This window comes from Colossoma macropomum, unplaced genomic scaffold, assembly GCF_904425465.1.
Source record: "Colossoma macropomum unplaced genomic scaffold, Colossoma_macropomum, whole genome shotgun sequence".
In the NCBI taxonomy this organism is placed as follows: Eukaryota; Metazoa; Chordata; class Actinopteri; order Characiformes; family Serrasalmidae; genus Colossoma; species Colossoma macropomum.
Window position 1 is genome coordinate 38,830,072 of NW_023494788.1, and position 11,575 is coordinate 38,841,646.

Consider the following 11,575-nt stretch of genomic DNA (forward strand, 5'->3'; position numbering starts at 1 on the left):
TTCTCTGTGAATTTCAAGGCAATAAACCTCACCCTGTCACACATGATCTCTCAGGGACAGATGATCTACAGCGGCAGGTACGCCATCATTATACATACATACATACATCATCTAAACCGCTTATCCTTCTGGGTCGCGGTGGGGTGCTGGAGCCTATCCCAGCTGTCATTGGGCGGAAGGCAGGATACACCCTGGACAGGTCGCCAGTCCATCGCAGGGCAGACAGACATACACATACATTCATACACACACCTAGGGGCAATTTAGCATGTCCAATCAGCCTGACTGCATGTTTTTGGACTGTGGGAGGAAACCGGAGTACCCGGAGGAAACTCACGCAGACACGGGGAGAACAGGCAAACTCCACACAGAAACGCCCCTGGTCGCCCAGCCGAGAATCGAACCCAGGCCATTCTTGCTGTGAGGCAACAGCGCTACCCACTGCGCTACCGTGCCGCCTACGCCATCATTATTTCTTGGGAAATTATACCAAACATATATTCTATGGAAATGAAAGGGTAACTGACCAAACATCCTTCAAAAACACTAACTTTCAGATTTTAGAAATGGAAAAACAGTCTGTTTTATAAATTATGATTCATATTTATTTACTTGGGACATGATTTTATCCACAGGTACTTACAAAAGAAGCAAACCAAAGTGAAATAAAGCACCAGATACGTAATAATAATTTAGTTATTTTCTAATAAAAATGATAAACTATATAACTTGAAATATTAAAGATTTACTTAGTTGCAAAAAAACTATTTTAAGATCATTATGAATAAATAATTAATAATTGCATACATCCTGGTTTAAATAATTAAACTCTTTCACTATCTTGATATGTTTTATGCATGAAATTTACTTAATGCTTGGTGGATCATTATTAATCGGTGAATATATATTATTAATTTTTAATTAGACTCTAATTTTGAAGTTGCAACTTTACTTTATAATGTATTTATAAACAAATATCGCAATACTTATTATCATTACTAAAGAAATTAAGTATAATATGTTTATTGAATTGTGTTTACATTGATTGTACATTCCTGAGCAAAAGCTTAAAAAACAAACAGGTAAAAAAATAATTATTAAAAAGCTAAAATTTATTAATGTATAAGTAAAATGCATAAATGTTATCTCACAAACCATTACATAATGATTAAGGTGCCGTTTACAGGGGTCTGTTTATATGAAATGCTACCCGCCAGTCCTGTCATAGCCAGATGCAGGAATCAGTGAGATCTGGATATAGATGTTATGTTATCTGTAAAAGTTGGTCGACAGGTCAAAGAGGATGAAGACTAATGATATAAAGTTCTCTCTGGCTTTGTGGAGCTCATGTGACTGACTATGTGATGGATCTGTTAAGTGATCCAGTTTGCAATCAGACTGTTTGGTGTTCAGCAGAATGTTTATCTTAAAATTCAGAGATTTTAATTTTAAAATGTTATACAACTATTTGTAAACAATTTAGATATAAGCTCTTAAATATAATAATATATAATCATTATTATATATACAGACCAATAGGGCATGTTTACAGACCAAAGGGACAGGGGTTCAAGCTCCCGCTGTGGTCTATCTCTGCATGTGCCTGGTTACAGCAAACCAGCTCTACATTTATTGGTTAACCTTGATCAAAAGATGAGCAAATAAAAGAATCTTAAAAAGTATCTATAAATTGTTCACTGCAGGACCAAGACACTGTGGAGCTGAATTATGCTGCTTTGCACTTCTCTGAGAAGAACACTAAAAAGGGAAGAAGAAGAAGAAGAAGAAGAAGAAGAAGAAGAAGAAGAAGAGAGAATGGCCTCAAGAGAGTGTCTACTCTGAAGTAAGAAGCTTCAGTTAGATATAAATTTACATATATTATGCCTCTGAACAGACTCCTGTTCTGTTTACTGGACTATATTTGGTCAGATGGGCTTAACTCTTAAAATCACATGCTTATTACAAACTAAGGCTTATTATTATTATAACTACATGGACTATAATGCAAACTGGCAGAGTTATTCCAAAGTTATAAAAGTGTAGTTAATAGTACAGTTAAAGCAATAGAGATGAAACCAGAGGTAACAGTGACTCTTACAGATGCAAATCTGACATCTTAACCTTTAAGATCATGTCAAGTTTTGAACTGCAGTGCTCAGAGCCAGATGAGTCATAACTCATAAACAAGCTTCTTCTTAAAAGAGGAATAAATGAGTTTTTAAATGGTAGTGTTTACCATTATCTCTTAAAACAAGATTTATTTTGTTCTATTACACTTTGTCTTTACTTGCCAAATGTTGTTCTGTGAGCTGTAACCTGTGCAAACACACAAATAAAGTAAACATGTGAATCCAGGCTTTAAAGTAGTGTTCACTGACTCTGTTTCAGAATATCTCAGTCATGATGCATGTAAATGTTGGGCACGTTGTGGGTGGAGTTTGCTCCTGTCCTCACTGAGGCTCCTCCTTCATCACTGTGTGACAATTACCAATGATATCGTCCTCTCTCTCCTTTAGACGTCCCCCACTTCCTTTCTTTCTCGCTTACCAGATTCGTCTGTAGAATGAAAAAAGTTTATATATTCTTTGCTGAGTAACGTAGTGAATTCTTTACAAAGCAAAATATTCTAAAAAAAAAGCAGTCAATATATCAACTTAATCTTCTAGTTCACATTCTAGTGCACTTATTGGTGATGTTATGGTGCTTAGTGACTTTATGTTTACCTAGAAGAGTTGACTTCAGCTTCAAGTGTTACCAAAGACAGAGAAGAACAATGCTGAGTGCTAATAGGTCCTATTGGTTCTAATCTAGAGTCCCAACAGCCATAAAAATGAAATCTGCAGTACTGCACTGATGGCCAATAGAAAAAAAAACAAAACAGAAAAGTGCCAAAAATTCAAGTGCTTTATGCAATACAAACACACCTACTGTTCAAGGGTTTTCAATACTATAAGACCAATTTCTTAAAGATAAGTGTACAAAAAAAAATAAAATAACTGTTATGTGTGTTAGATGGTAGGTGATTCAAAAATGAGAAAGCAGCAGAAACAAAGTCCTCATAAAATGAACATGAAGGATAATTATTATATCAGTATTGTTTTATTGATTCAGTTATTATTTATAAAATAACAACAATTTTTACAACAAGCGGTTTCAAAAGGTAGTGTTTGTGCTTGTTTGTGTGTTTGTGAAACTCAGTCTTTGACGTGTCAGTGGACGCCTCTGCTTGTAGGTGCTGTTTAGGCCGTTGGTGGTTTTCACAGCTTTTTGTTGTCCTCTACGTCTCACTCCTTCACCTACTGCACTGCTGAAGTTTCACTGCTTTATCTCTGCAGATCGCTTTGACCACCCCTGACCAGGTTTCTCAGAAAAACAGCCCCTCTCACCTCAAAGTTTCCACAGGAAGCTCAGCTATATCTGTCACAGGACACATAGCAGCTTTCTTTAGACACAGAGTGCAGCTACAGAAACTGGACAAACAAATAACACAATACAAATATCTTCAAAACAACAGTGGTTTTCTGTCTTTTTATTGGCTCTGCAGTCAGTAGGATATTTAGGGATTTTAATTTTCAAATCAATATTTGAAATTAAAAAAAAATCTAACCATTCTATTAAACATGGTTGATGTCATAATCTGCTTCTGTTTACACAGTGACCTAATATTGAATATTTCATCTTCATGTCACATTTCTTTGTTTCAAAATCTAAAACATAATGAGCAACATTGCAACCTGAGCTCAGTCTTCTGGGCACCACTGTATATGGTAAATATGTTTGTCTGAGGAACAGAATTGTTTTTGGCATATGTGTTCATCATGATGAGTAATATTTGTGTGTTTTATATTTGTGGCTGTCATTTACATTGTTTTCTTCATAGCTTACAGTTATGAGAATCCAGAGTGACAGCTACTGTGATGATTTTCCAGACTCATCAAAAAGTAGAACACAGAAGCTGAGAACTCCTGAGGGAAACTGTATTTTATCAATACAGGACTAATAAATCATAACATCTACCTGAACAGGCCTCAACACCAAAATCTAAATTCTCCAGTTGCTTACTGGACTAGACTCCAACTTTACAGTTTCCAGCTTCTTACTGTGATCCATCCCAGTGATCCACAAAGCAATCCCATAAATCCAGTCCAGAAGAGTCCAAAACACCATCCATGAGGGACCAGCATAACTGGTGTTCCATCTCGTCATAGCTCTTCCCACACAGTCTGTATATGATCACCTTGACCCGGTAGAGGTCAACCATCACAGCTAAACACCACATAGTCCCTCTTGGCCTCCAAGCATGGCTTGTTCTGTCTGTTTTCCTCCATTGTGAACAAATACACATTCAAGGCAGGCTGCATCACTCTGGCTCTAGTTGATTGCTCACCCTCTGTAGATGTCCAAGGCAGAGTAAACTGCTGTTCAGATCTTCTTCATCCCTAAACATGTCTGTCACCTGTGAGAGGAACTTTCTTCTTTCCCAGGCTTGGTGAAGTGTAGAACCCCATTGTAACATGAGGTCCAAGCCCACAACACACACATATCCTTGATTCCAGTTGATCAGAATAGGTGCCCAAAGCAATGGCCCTGCTGTCAAACCCAAATCTCAAGGCCCTGTCCAGTCACAGTTGACTCACTGTCACCATCATCCAGCCCTTCAGCATCCACAGTTTGAAGCTGGGTAGCAGCCCCACCTTCACAATAGAGGTGGGCCAACCAATAGGAACCTTCCTTAACACCATAGCTGTGAAAAAGTCACCAAGCAACACCGTTAAGTCAACCTCTTATAATTTGGTGGCGTGTTTGAGAGTTTATGCAAGAAAAATGTCATTAAAAAAGCAGGAAATTATTTCTTGTATTTCTCTGACACCTCGTAATAGATCTGAATCAAAGCAAGGTTTGTTAGCTAGTTATCTAATTAATAATCAACATTGGTTCCAAGTTCTTGTAAGTAACAAATTAAATGCATTTGTATAATAATCCATGAAGCTTTCTATGCCTAAAGCCCCTAAAGTCAACCTGATAAGGAATAAAGACAGATGCTGCTTTTGAAGAGATCCCTGTAGTTCCAGCTTTAGGTCCTCCTACCAGCAGTTAAACCACACTGTCAGCTGTAGCTGTGCCTAAAACCTTTCACTAAAGCCCTCACCTTTCTTTCTTAGTAATCTCCCATGCAAATGAGGGACTGCGGCGGAGGCTGCCACAAAAACACAGGACCAGCCCCTGACGTGGAAGTTTCACTGCTTTATCTCTGCAGATCACTTTGACCACCCCTGACCAGGTTTCTCAGAAAAACAGCCCCTCTCACCATTAAAGTTTCCACAGGAAGCTCAGCTCTATCTGTCACAGGACACGTAACAGCTTTCTTTAGACACAGAGTGCAGCTACAGAAACTGGACAAACAAATAACACATTAAAATATCTTCAAAACAAGAGGGGTTTTCTGTCTTTTATTCACTCTGCAGTCAGCAGGATATTTAGCGATTTTATTTTTCAAATCAATATTTGAATTTTTTTCTTTTTTTTTTTTAAATCTAGCCATTCTACTAAACATGGTTGATGTCATAATTTGCTTCTGTTTACACAGTGACCTAATATTGAATATTTCATCTTCATGTCACATTTCTTTGTTTTAAAATCTAAAACATAATGATCAACACTGCAACCTGAGCTCAGTCTTCTGGACACCACTGTATATGGTAAATATGTTTGTCTGAGGCACAGAATTGTTTTTGGCATATGTGTCCATCATGATGAGTAATATTTGTGTGCTTTATATTTGTGGCTGTCATTTACATTGTTTTCTTCATAGCTTACAGTTATGAGAATCCAGAGTGACAGGTACTGTGATGATTTTCCAGACTAATCAAAAAGTAGAACACAGAAGCTGAGAACTCCTGAGGGAAACTGTATTTTATCAATACAGCACTAATAAATCATAGCATCTACTCTGAACAGGCCTCATCACCAAAATTTAAATTCTCCAGTTGCTTACTGGACTAGACTCCAACTTTACAGTTCCAGCTTCTTACTGTGATCCATCCCAGTGATCCACAAAGCACTCCCATAAGTCCAGTCCAGAAGAGTCCAAAACACCATCCATGAGGGACCAGCATAACTGGTGTTCCATCTCGTCATAGCTCTTACCACACAGTCTGTATATGATAACCTTGACCCGGTAGAGGTCAACCATCACAACTAAACACCACATAGTCCCTCTTGGCTTCCAAGCATGGCTTGTTCTGTCTGTGAACGAATACACTGTGATTTGTTCATTGTGAACAAATACACATTTAAGGCAGGCTGCTTCACTCTGTCTCTAGTTGATTGCTCACCCTCTGTAGATGTCCAAGGCAGAGTAAACTGCTGTTCAGATCTTCTTTATCCCTAAACGTGTCTGTTACCTGTGAGAGGAATTTTCTTCTTTCCCAGGCTTGGTGAAGTGTAGAACCCCATTGTAACATGAGGTCCAAGCCCACAACACACACATATCCTTAATTCCAGTTGATCAGAATAGGTGCCCAAAGCAATGGCCCTGCTGTCAAACCGAAATCTCAAGGCCCTGTCCAGTCACAGTTGACTCACTGTCACCATCATCCAGCCCTTCAGCATCCTCAGTTTGAAGCTGGGTAGCAGCCCCACCTTCACAATTGAGGTGGGCCAACCAATAGGAACCTTCCTTGACACCATAGCTGTGAAAAAGTCACCAAGCAACACCTTTAAGTCAACCCCTTATAATTTGGTGGAGTGTTTGAGAGTTTATGCAAGAAAAATGTCATCAAAAAAGCAGGAAATTATTTCTTGTATTTCTCTGACACCTCATAATAGATCAGAATCAAAGCAAGGTTTGTTAGCTAGTTATCTAATTAATAATCAACATTGGTTCCTGGTTCTTGTAAGTAACAAGAGCTTTAAGTCCTCCTACCAGCAGTTAAACCACACTGTCAGCTGTAGCTGTGCCTAAAACCTTCCACTAAAGCCTTCACCTTTCTTTCTTAGTAATCTCCCATACAAATGAGGGGCTGCACCAGAGGCTGCCACAAAAACACAGGACTAGCCCCTGATGTGTGAGTGAGTTCAACAGGAGCAACGAGACCAACAGAAAGATCCTAATAGATCAAATCATAATTGATCATAACAGGAGAAAAGCTTTTACTGCTCCTGTAAACACTTATTAGAACAGTTTGAATGATCAAACTGAAGCCTTCACAGCTTTTCAGTTTCTGTCTTCCTGTCTGCAGTGACTGAAGGAAAAGTCTGTTGTTTTATAATGTGCAGAGCTGTATTGAAATATGTATCATATTACCTCTAAAACGCTATTTAACCTGCAACATAACAAACTTGTATTATCTGCATCTGAAGTTCGAGCTTATAAGCTCTCAGCACTCTCAGATTCATCTCTTTATTAGGAAGAAGAAAAACTAACTTGGTAATGGCATCAAATCATACATTTTTATTAATGCAAACATTTTGTTGTATTGCTACAGATACATGAGAAATATATGTGTTTAATTGTGTTTGTGTGTGTGTGTGTGTGTGTGTGTGTGTGTGTGTGTGTGTGTGTGTGTGTGTGCGTGCGTGTGTGTGTGTGTTAGTGCTTTACATGTTCTTCTAACTTTTTATAGTTGGGCTCATCATGTTTGCTCCAGGCATGTGCTGATAGGTTGAAGGCTGTGGAGATTAAGTGCCCCTTGTGGTGGAGGACAAAACTGCTGTTATTTTCTCCTTCTGGACTTTTCAGCACTTTTCTTAAACCACTTTTCTCATTTCTGGGATGGACTGAAATATCAGAGTTTCCTTCAGGGTGAGTGTTATATTGGAAAATGAATCCACAAACATTGATCTTTTACTTTTAACACAAGCTTTACATGAAAAAAGATCATCTCATCCTTATTATTGGCAGGTCACTCTGCTCAGTGTGGTGCTGTCACTCAGGGACAGTCTTAGGCAAAGATAGACAGTCAACTAGCTCCCCCATGAGCCAAGGGCTCAGTGAAAATACAAATTAGATATATTGTATTTGTTGACGTCAAAGTCAAAATATATATATATATATATATATATATATATATATATATATATATATATATATATATATATGAATACATAGCGTTGTCAGTCATTTCAATGCACCCCCCCCAAGTCATGGTAATAATGCATTATTCTATGTTATTACATAATGACACAACTGCATAAAGACAGACTAGTATGGCAATATAATTAAGTGATTGTCTACATCATGGCGAAAAGGTTTTTTGTTGTGATTTACTTGGTGGTGAAGAAGTCAGACACGTACAGCAGAGAAATGCAAAAATAGCTTAGAATAAAGAAGAAAGCAAAAGGTTTATGGCTCAACACCCAAAGCTGACTTTTCATTCAGAACAGAGTGCTGCACAGACTCAACAGTACACAAAGCTAACATTAATGTTAGTACAGATAGCTCCAGTGTTGGGATCAGTACTTAATCAACATTGGTTCCAAGTTCTTGTAAGTAACAAATTAAATGCATTTGTATAATAAAAAAGTAATTGTTACAAGTTACTAATTACTTCTCTCAGATTGTAATGGGATAATGTTATTGATTACTTCCTGAAAAGGGTAATACTTAATTGCTTCTACTCTGTACAAAATGATTTTACTCTATTTAAAACTTTGTTGTTTCATGCGTCTTTCTTCAAACAAGCAAAATGATTCATCAAGATAATGAGATAATTTCATGTAAAACTGACCAGAAATATATAAAATCTTATCATTTTTCACAACAACTGCTAAATGAAAATATTAGACTTTAAGACTTGCTTTAAGATTATTTTGCTTGCCAAGATATCATTTTCTGCAGTGTAAGCAGTTCTGTTAAAAATTTAAAAAGGGCATCCAGGGGGCCCCATTCCTGTCTTTTGTCTAGAGCTGCACAATCATTAAATCCAGCCCAGTAATCACAGTTCCCGCTACTCCACTGTGTTCAGGAAAAATTATCCACATAAAGTTAAAATTTATATTGTGGTCACTCTGATACTCGACCAATGAGAGAGACAAACAGCAACAGAGAATGGAAGAAATCATTTTCATTTTAGTAGAGAAAAATAGTTTGTTAGACAGATATAAGTTTAAATTATTATTATTATTTTTGTTCAGTTATCCAGAGCAGCCTCTGTTTTTCAGAACCATGGAGAGCGAAATAGTTCAGTTCAGTCATGATATCAGTGCAACTGTAAGATAATTCAACCAGATAGGGAAGATTAAGCAAAAACTAAACTTAAATTTTAAATGCATTAAAAGAAGTCATAAAAGACATTATATGTATATTTTTTACATTACAGTTCTGTATTTGGAAAGCTTTATAAATGCATTCATAAGGCATGAACAATAACAATTTATAATACCTGGCATAAGCTTGTATAGTTGTTCTTAAGCCACATGCATAACAATAAAGCTAGGTAGGTAAAAACTGTTGTAATGGATCTGGGTAGTAACATAACCTTGTTATTGTACATTACAACATTCATGTTTACAGTGTACTTATGAGCAGATGTTATAATGTTTTATGAAACCTGACATGATAACATCATATTCTAATGTTTCATAAAGTGTTATGCATGCAATTTTAATTATTTATAAGCAATTAAATAGGCTTATGCCAGGCATGATAAGCTATTATGCATGCTATTTAATGCCTTATAAAGGCATTCATAAATTATTATGAATACAGGATCAATAGCAAGCGTTACCAAAAAAGCACCTAAGAGATCTATCTCAAGATCTATCACTAAACATGTTCAAGAGTTTGTCAGGAGATTTACTATTGATACAAATTGTATTGTATCTTGAGCCTCTAAGCTGATGATTTCTTTCTTTTTTTTTTTTTAAGCACATAACATCCCAGCATCAGGTTAACAGTACTAACTACCCTTATTACTTTAGAGATGAATGACAGACATGTTAATCACTACAGGATAAATATTTGGACTTTTATCCTAGAACATCTTCATAGCTGCTGTTCCTGCTTTTAACCACCAGATGTCATTAATTATTAATGAGAAGCTTTCTGCTTCCTTCTGGTGGCTGTAGCTGGTCTCATAGATGTATGAAGTATGCTTTACAGTATGATTTATAGTGTGGGTCATACCCCTAAGAAGAAATATAAGAAGAAATTAAAGAAATATATATTTACAAAAACAAGCAAAAATAGTTAATTGATAAGTTTTACATCTGACTCTTTTATTTGCACATTGTACATATTGAACATTCATTCAAATAAAAAAAAAATATATAACAATATCAATAGAGCACTGAGAGTCTACATGACTATATTAACTCAGTAAGACGTCTTTTCTGTTGTGTAATACAGCTTTACTGAACTGCTCTGTAGTCAGAAACAGGGAAGAATCTCACTCGGGTGAAAACTTTCTCCTTTAGCGCTCTTCTCTTCATCTTCTCAGAGAAACATAATGCAGTGAAATCAAACTCCTCATCGTCAGAGTCCTGTTTCAGAAAACAGAAGATCAGTGCTGAAATGGACAACAAGCATTGTAATCTGGATAAACACCTTATAAGTGTATTGAAGAATCCTTTTCAGAGCTTTTTAGAATCAAAACACAAAGAAGAAAAATTACTGATTATTTAGAAGATGTAATTTCGATGTGATTACAGTAAGAGACGGCTAAATGATTTAAAAGAAAAAATATTGTACTAGAGTACTTAAACTGGATGTGTGAGATGTGAAATTTCTGAACTGATGAATCTAAATTCGTTGTTGAGATTGTTAAAGCAGAAAATGCGTCAAATGTCCAACACTAAATTTTGAAGGTATAGAAAAAAAGTGCAGATTGTTTTTTGAAAAACTTTGAGCAAGAAATGGAATTGAAAGCATCCCAAAAATAGAAGCTGTAATAAAAACAAAATATTAAATAATAAAGCACAGCTCAGTAATGCTGAGATTAATAATTCACTCATCATATTGATTTATCAGTCTACTCAGGCTTTAGCAGAGCTCAGTAACACTGAGTTTAATAACTGATCATCACATTGATTTATCAGTCTACTCAGGCTTTAGCCAGAATATCCAGAAACTGTTAAATAGGTCCTCTTAGATGTTCATCTAACATGCATGTTTGTTACGCACAGTATGCTGATTTAAAAACAAGCATCAATGGTTTCTTTTGATTTTTTTTTTTTTTTACCCAGTGAAAATGTGTTCTAAATATGCTCCTAAAAGTGTACAAAGTGTATTCTGAATACTGCCTTTACAAAATGTAATTTGGACTGAATACAAATACTTCTGTATTCTAAATATGCATTCCCGATACTTGTATTCCATTACATCCCAACCCTGCACACTGATGAACAAATTTATTCCTCTCCACATTGTAACATCAGTCAGTACATCCATGCATTTCAAAAGGTGGCATCTTGCACTGAAATTCAGAACAGAACATTTTCTACATAGAATATATTACACAACCACAGCAAAAACATTTGTGGAGACAAAAATAAAGCAAATAAAAACATTAAAACTCACTAGTTACCTTTTTCATGATGGTGATTAAAATTACCCCTTTGTACAACTGATGGCTAT